Below are 9,612 nucleotides of genomic sequence, written 5' to 3'. Positions count from 1 at the left end.
AATTAATTAGGGAGACCTAATACACAATAATCCACACCACTAAGGGCATCTCCAACCCAACATTAAAACCTATACTTAATCACATTTTACACTATAATGCTTTAACATTACATTAAACTTAACACTATATCTAGTGTTGGTGAATGGTGTAACACCAAATATAATGTTATACTATTTATCAACACAATATTTAGTGTTAAGTTTTGGATAATACATATTAGTCAATGAAGTTTGAACTTACATACATTTAGTTTTTTTTTTTAATTATATAATTATCAAGGTTGTAAATGGCGTGAGGCGTGGCGTGGCGGCAAGGCCAAGCCTCAAGCTTAACGAGCCATGGCGAACCACAGCATTTTTCAAGGCGTGATGTAAGGCGGCGATTTTGTATTAATTTAAAATTATATTACCACATAAATATAAATTTATATTAAATATAACTACTTTTTAGAAGTGTTAAATCAATAACTAATAACAAAAAGTTAATAAAAACCACAATACTTGTATCTCTGGTTTGAAAAGACATAACAAAGAGAAAAAAATTGTGCCTCAAACGAAAAAACACGCGCCATAACACGCCATAACGCGTCATGGCGCGCCATATCACGCCTTGCCACGCGTTACGCCTAACAGCAACGTTATGAAGCTTTTCGTAACGGCGAAGCCACGCCTCACGCCATGGCGCGCCTTGGCGCGCGCCATGGCGCCCCTTTTAGAACACTGATAATTATAGTTTATATTTAATATTTTTTTTATCTATGTTATTATATTTAATAACTTAAAATGCAATATATGATTATATACAACATATAATGAATTAACGATATATATAAATGACCGAGTTTGTAAAATCCTAATATATATATGGGCTGTTTTTGAAAAATTATAAAAACTAGATAGATAGGAATACACTTATAATATTATTATGACAAAATTGCAAAAATGGTCCCTGTGGTATGCAATTTTTTAGGGTTTCAGTCCAAACCTCGACTTTTTTGGATTCATGGTCCTTTTGGCCTAGTTTGTACGTAGAAATGGTCCCCCGACTTAACTTCCGTTAAGTTTTTGCTGTTAACTCCCTCATGTGCATCTCACATGAGGGTATATTTGTCTTTTCAGATATAAAGGACCATTTTTGCACCTAAAAATATATCCCATTTTAAAAAATAAAATAAAAATTAATACCTATTTATTTATTTTAATAATTAAAAAATACAAAGGTCTCTCTCTCTCTCTCTCTCTCTCTCTCTCTCTCTCGTCTTCTTCATTACATCTTCCTTCTGCAAATCAAGCCACATACAAACACACTTAAAGCTTGAAGCTTGAAAAGGGATTATGCTAAAAGCTTGAAAAGCAACAATGATTTACAGAGATTGAATGGGAAAGAAGATACGATGGGATAGAAATCAGAGTTTTAGATTTCAGATCTGTTCTACAATTAAATTTTTCTTTGAAGTTCAACCTCTCCAAAATTTTAAGCTATGGCAGGATACAAGAGATAAATCCTCATTCGATTTCTATGTTAAAAGTCAAAGCCTTTAGATCTGTTCTGCAATTTAGAAAGAACATTGGTGTTTGATTTTTGGAAATCTGATTTGAGACCCACCTGTAAAAATTTTCGAAATTTAGACTCAAATGGAAGGACACCACCCTCCTACCTGTTTCTCCGCTGCCCTAGAAGTGTAACACCATTGCCATTCTATAGCTCCGTCGACCACCCATTAACCACCACTGCTACATTTTAACACCACCTCCTTACACCGCCACCCTTATTCACTGTTACGGGTTTTGTGAGGGCTGTCAATTGTCGAATGATCTAACAATTTGGGATGAATGATCTAACACATAACTGGGATGAATGATCTAACACATAACTAATGAACCTGGGATGAATGATCTAACAATTATCTTCAATTTGTTCCTTTGGAGGATAAAAGACAAAACCCCACCAAGAATCCATTCTGACCACCAACATCCCTAAACTAACCATCATCTTCACAACAGCCTCAATACAACAATTAATTCCCCATTCCAGCCATGATTATTGATACCTGTGTGAAAGAAGCACAAAACAACCAACACATGTTCCCTCCCCCATCTTGTTATTCCTTTTTCTTTTTTCTCTTAAATCGGGCCTACAAATTCAACACAAACAGATCTATCTTGATTCTTATTGAGTTGTTGGGCCGACTAGAGAGAAAAAAACACACACACGCACACCTGCAAGTTGATTGAAAGGGAAGGGGCTGATATTGATTTTTTTCGTGTGATTGGACAGAAAAATGAAAGAGAAGATGGTTAGATTGACCTTGAGAAAAAGGGAACGCACATCGATCTTGAGAAAAAGGGGCACCCTCCATCCCATTCTTAATTTCACACATATTAACTGTCAAATCAATTAGGTCATAATGGGTACATTTGATGATGCGTGTGGCTGGTGGAGAGGCAAGAGGAAGAAGATGTAGTTCAGATGGTAAAGGTGCAGGGTACATGAGATACAGTGGAGATTGAAGAGGATAAAGTCGATGTCGTCACTAGTGAAGGCTTGGCCAGAGGCAGAAGATGGTCTCATCACAGAAAGAAAAAAATGAGGGGGAAGATGCGACTTAAAGGAGACATAGGTATGGTAGGGGAGATATGATTCATAGTTCTTCATCGATCTTTAGATGTATGTTAATGAACTTGAAGAAGAAGATGGGTGGAGTGTTTTGGGTTAAGAGAGAGAGAGAGAGAAGGAGAGAAGGAGAGAGAGAGAGAGAGAGACCTTTTATTTTTTAATTATTAAAATAAATAAATAGGTATTAATTTTTATTATTTTTTTTTAAAACGGGATGTATTTTTTAGGTGCAAAAATGGTCCTTTATATGTGAAAAGACAAATAGATCCTCATGTGAGATGCATATGAGGGGATTAACAGCAAAAACTTAACGAAAGTTAAGTCGGAGGACCATTTCTACATACAAACTAGGCCAAAAGGACCATGAATCCAAAAAAGTCGAGGTTTGAACTGAAACCCTAAAAAAATGCATACCACAAGGACCAAAAAAGTCGAAGTTTGAACGTAAAAGATAGTGTTAATGGTTGGTTGTAACATCTTAAAATTTAAGATTAAGTTATTATATTAATAAAGTAAGTAAATAAAGGATTATTTATATAATTAAATCATTATGGGTTAATCATAGCATTAATTGATATGATTTTTAAAAGTTAAAACTGGAAAATAATAACATTTTGAAAGTTAAAGGACTAAAAGTGTCTAGTTGGCAAAGTGAGTTTGACCAATGGTTGACTCAATTAATGGGATGGACTAGAAAAGTTATATAATGGATGAAGGAGGACTTATTATTTTAAAACTTAAGTTAAAATCACAAAATATGAGTTTAGGGTTGAAATTGGAAAAATAAGCAAAGTTGAGGGACTAAATAGTAAACTTTTTGAAAATAAGGTGCATTCACCTTCCCCTCGTTCTAATTGTTTTTTAAGCTAGGAAGGAGCTCCAATAGCTATTCCGTCTTCTTCATCCTCTATGGTTTGATTCAAGAGGTGATTTAAGCATTCATGCAAAGGAAAGAAGAATCAAAAGCTTGCTAAGTATAATTTCTTTTCTTCTACGTCTATACTTTGAATTCAAGGTTTGGGAAAACCCCAATTTTGAAATTAGTGTAATTTATTGGTTAGAGTTTTGTTTTCTAACCTCCCTTGAGTTGAGTTGTTTTGATGATCCCAACCTCAATCCAATCATCCTATTGATGGATTTGAGGATTTGGGTGAAAACCCTCATAAACCCTAAAAATTCAAATTTGGGATTTCATGTTTGTATGTTAGATTGAAATGGATTCAATGACCTAGGTCACCAATCCTTTTTAGCAATGCAAAAAAATTGATAATTTATTTTGTCAAAATATATTATTTTTTCAAAATTACTTTTTTCAAATGGCCGAAACTAGCATATTTTATGATTTTTTTTATTCATACAGTTAACATTTTTTCATGAATTTTGCTTTTCCAACGTACATGTTTCCCAAAATATATAAAAAATTTGCGAAATTGGCCTTACATTTTCTTTCAAATGTATAGAAAATTAGGTTTAGAAAAAATGGTTGTTCAAGATGTCCGATTTAATTAGACTATAAGCAGATCACCAAGTATCATTATATAACGTTTTTAAAAAAAATAAGAATGTAAGAATTCGTTGGCTTGCTAATGTATATAAAAGAATTGGGTTTAATTTGACAAATTGGTTGCTAATGTGTATAGAAACTATTTTTTTTTATAAATATTTGATTTGAGTTTGGTTGTAAATGAAGATAAGCTTAAATAGGTTCTATGTTCTACTATATCCAAGACCGAACTTTACATAGGTTATATGTTCTACTTTATCCAAGACTATGTACATGTTTCCCAAAATATATAAAAATTTTGCTAAATTTGCCTTACATTTTCTTTCAAATGTATAAAAAATTAGGTTCAGAAAATTTGGTTGGTCAAGATGTCCGATTTAATTAGACTATAAGCAGATCACAAAGTATCACTATATAACGTTTTTTTCTAAATAAGAAAGTAAGAATTCGTTGACTTGCTAATGTATATAAAAGAATTGGGTTTAATTGGACAAATTCATTGGTTGCTAATGTGTATAGAAACTAATTTTTTATAAATATTTTATTTGAGTTTGATTGTAAATGAAGATAAGTTTATATAGGTTCTATGTTCTATTATATTCAAGACTAGACTACTTTTTCCATGTAAAACTCTACGTTTGAACCCATCATTGACTATTTTTATGTGTAAATATTTCTAATATTCATTTACATTTAAATGTGTAAAAAGGTAATGTGTGTTTCTCTTCAAAAAGACAAACATCTTAACTAAAAATTTATTGTACCTATTTTTGTTTTCAATCCAAAAAATACTTATTTCTTTTTATTATTTTGCAAAACGAATTACTTTTTTTTTTTTTTTTTTATGAAGTATCATTTTCAAGAATATATATATATATATATATATATATATATATATATATATATATATATATATATATATATATATATATATATATATATATATATATATATTTCATGGATTAACAACCAATTTTTGCAAGATAAGTTGTAAGAATTTTGTGGTATACGTAATTGTTGGAAAGGTGGTTTTATTGCAAATAACGTTCCCATGTTTAGTATTTATCCGGTTAAATGATCATTTTCGTTATATTTTTCCATGTAGCTTTGGTTGGGGTTATGTTGACATTAGCTTGGATCATTGGGATATTCTTTAGTATCAAGAAGAGAAAACTTATGAAGCTACGAGAGAAGTTTTTTTGAGCAAAATGGTGGTGTGTTGCTCAAACAAAAACTGAATTCACAAGAGGCTGCTTACACTGTGACTGTATATAGCACCGAACAGCTTCGAAAATCAACCGATAACTATTCAAATGAGCGAATTGTGGGGCGAGGAGGTTTTGGAGTTGTTTGTAAAGGAGTATTGTCGGATAAACACGTTTTTGCAATAAAGAAGTATCTTTCAGTGGGTAAGACCGAAAAGGAACAATTCATCAATGAGGTATTGGTAATAACGAAAATCATCCAAGGAAATGTCGTTAAACTGTTGGGCTGTTGCTTGGAAAAGGAGGTACCGGTACTAGTGTATGAGTTCATTCCCAATAACACACTTTTCCATCACATTCATCATAAAGAAGATGGAACGAGTTGGTTATCATGAGAGAATTGATTGAGGGTTGCTGCAGAAGCTGCATCTGCACCATAGTCAGATAGTTCGCGGTGCGGTCCGGTACGGGAACGAGGATCGAGAACGAGCGTTAGGACGTATCGGATACGGCGGTGGTAGGTTCATTTCGGTACGTCCCGATACGGTGTATCGTGTATTTCGGTACGATGTACCCATGGTTAATACAAAAGTTTAAGCCATATTTTACTTCAAAACACATTAACAGAAAAACAAAAAAACAGAATTCTAATATTTCTCAATAAAATTACTTTAAAAGACAGTTAAGTAATAAACTAAAACTTCAATACATCAAAACAATTTTCCAGCAACACATCAAAACAAATTCCAAGTTTCCAGCACTAAAAACAAAAAATAGAATTCCCAGAAAAACAATTTAACAGAAAAGTTTTCTTCAATCCACGCGTTGTCTTTTTCTTTGCCCATTCTCCATGTCTTCATCTAATTTCTTACAAAGCATTTCTTCTAATCGTGAACTTGAGCCTTCAATGTAAGTGTTTTCGGGATTCATGTCCCACTTTTTGTATGGGCCCGCTCTATATAAATCCGAGAAACCAGATAAGAGTCGAATATTGGAGTGAATGAAAACCAATTTGTCGGCTCTTTTGCAATTTAACTTATTTCTTTTCACATTGTGAATGTAAGAATAGGTACTCCAATTTGTTTCCGCCAAAGAGCTACTAATCGGTTGGGAAAGTACCTTCTTTACTATCACGGCTAATTTCGGGGTTTCGGCTCCATATGTTGACCGCCAATCTATTGCATCCATTGTCACGGCATCCGTTTGTGTTGCCGCCATGGAATAGATTCTTTTTTTCATATGGAATGTTGCGAATTGTTCTCGTTCCTCCTCTTCATTTTCGGACATTCTATGGAATGCTTTCATGACACCAATCACAACCTCTTTATCTAGATTTGGAGCTTTCCTTGGAATACCCCCGGTGCTAACTTTTGAAGATATTGTCTATCATAAAATCTTGGAGTTAATGCAAACCCCAAACAATGTAACGGGATTGTTATTTTCTCCCATCTAGCTAACACTATCTTGTCAACTTCCGGGTAATTCAGCATTTTCAAGATCAACATTTTCAATTCTGTTGCTCGCTCTTGCTACAACAAATCTGTGATCGATACTAGTGGTAATTCAGGTATGGCATTCAATGAGGTTGGCCCTTTCACTTTTTCGTCTAAAAACAAGTTTACTGTCGTTGGATGCAATAACTATGCTTGGATCAGAGGACCGCATGGACCCAACTACGCTAGTGGCTGTATGGGCATATGTACTAACGTAAGTAATGTGCCTAACATTAATGGTAACTGCTCTGGAATTGGGTGTTGTCAGACATCAATACAAAAGGGTCTCTCAAGGGTTTCAATGTAAATATTGGCTCCTTTGATAACCATATGAATGTATGGTCGTTCAATCCTTGTGGTTTTGCATTTCTTGCTGAGGAAAACCACTTTTGCTTTGGTGGTGCACGTGATTTGTATAGTGCTTCAAAGCTTTCTTTAGATTCACATGTCCACATCCTTGTGGATTGGGTAATCGAACGAGGCAAGAGGCTACAAAATGCAAGGGAAATAGATTCTGCATGGATGATGAAGATCTTGGTGGATATCGTTGCAGCTGCAACAAAGGTTACCAGGGCAATCCTTATCTTCATAATGGCTGCCAAGGTCAGTTTCGAATTTAGAATGAAATCAGTTCCGATAAAAATTATATTTGACACAAACTTATCCCAAAAAAGCGAATAGATAGATGCTCTTATTGTATCAATCCAAAGTTAACTTTTAAAACTTATTTTTAACAAAGATGATAGATATAAAAAACTTATTAATAAAACACATAAGGAGAGAAGTAGAGTATAATTTAATTTATGGACCATTCCACATCAAAAGCGTGAGAGGTGAGTTTGTAGATTATGGACCCTCAAAACTCACACTAAGAATAACACTTGTGTTGAGTTGGTTTATTACTAGACTGTGATGACAGAAAGGAGAAAAAAAGTTTTCTTGCACAAATGAATTAACTATGCATTGTATAGAATAGTAATGACAAAAGCAACTCTACTTTATTCATATTTAAGAAGAGCTATATATAGCCTTCTAAACACCCATGCATGAAAATAGCTATACTAACTACTCTACCTAAAAACTAGGTACAACTGAGGACCCATTCCTTCAACTCCAAACAATTCCGTCAGTACCATTTCTAAGATAATAAAGTAAAGCATAAAATGTATAACCACGTCAAGATTATTAAAAGGGGGGGGGGGGGGGGGGGGGGGGGGGGGAGGGGGAGGGGGAGAACTTCTTAGGTTACATTTAGGCTTTTTATCCCATTAATTATAAACTTCGGCTGTCATTTGCATTAAAGACCGGATTCCAAATAAGGTTTTATTTATTTATAAATATTTTGTTTTATAAAGTTTGGTATACAACATTCAACCTGGCCGGTTTGACTATGTTTTGGAATGAACCGGCTTGTTTTAATCTAATTATAAACCACTGGTTTTTAAGTTGGAGGTTTGACCCATATCTATTTGAACTCTATTAGTCTAGTCTTATTTTCAAAACATTAGTGCTTGTACCTTACTAATGATTTATAATTGTTTTTTCAATTGAAATGCATTCTCATTTCGACTTTATTTATAAAATTATTCAATATATATATATATATATATATATATATATATATATATATATATATACTAGTTGTGACACCCGTATGTTATACGGGTTTATTAAAACAAAAAAAATTAAATATAAAGGTTTAAACAAAAAAATATTTAAATTTAAAATTTAAAATGAAGCATATTCAATGATATGAGTTGTAATATTGTAATTTAATTATTATTTTCAAATAAGGCAATTAATAATTGAGGTTTAAATATGATGTGTTAATTAAAAAAAAAGATAAACAATGAGAAAATGACACATGGAAAAAAACATTTATTCAAAAATACCAAAAAATGACATGTGTCCAAGTTAATAAGAGAGTGACATGTGACAAAATTATTTTCATTTATTAGGGAGGATATATATATATATATATATATATATATATATATATATATATATATATATATACATAATTGTTCTTCAATTCGACTTTATTTTTTACATTAAATATAAGATTAAGACTACTAAACTTTAAATTTGAAAGAACATTATTTATAAACTCTATAAATTAAGGTTAACTTTTATTTGTCATATTTGATTGTTCAAGTTTAAGTTTATTTATATCTAGTTATTTAACATATTTAAAATTTGAGTTTATTTAGTTAGTATTCGTTTAATTTTATTATTATATTTTTAATTTGAAAATTGTTTCAAATATATTTTAAATTTAAACACTTTTTAATATTTCTTTGTTAAATTTTTCTAAATTGTATGTGTTATATTTCTTTAAATATATGTATAACTTTTTACAAATGAGTTTTAATATTTATTTTGATGGCTTATGAATGAAATTATTTATTTAATAAAATACTTGTTATATTAATATCAAAATTTATTTAAATTATTAATTTTGTTATATTTATTTATTAATAAAAAAAATTAAGGTTATTAAAACAAAATAATTTTAGGGGGCCCAATAGTGGTTTTCGGTCTTACAAGGCCATTATGGTTTAAGAATAAACTTCACGGCCCAATAAGGGTCTTATGGCCCAAAACAATGTTAAATAAAAGTTTTTGTCCCATTAGAATTCAAAAGAGAGTTTTCGCCCAAAAGGACCAATTTGAGAGGTTATCGACCCATTAGGGCCCAATAAGAGAGTCTTGGCCCAAATAAGGGCTTGGGCCGAGATAGCTTGGGCTAAGGCCCAAAGTTGAGTGGACTTAGTTTATTGGATTAGGTTTTTG

This window comes from Lactuca serriola, chromosome 5 (assembly GCF_051521515.1).
Source record: "Lactuca serriola cultivar US96UC23 chromosome 5, Lser_US96UC23_V15, whole genome shotgun sequence".
In the NCBI taxonomy this organism is placed as follows: Eukaryota; Viridiplantae; Streptophyta; class Magnoliopsida; order Asterales; family Asteraceae; genus Lactuca; species Lactuca serriola.
This window is presented reverse-complemented; position numbering follows the sequence as displayed.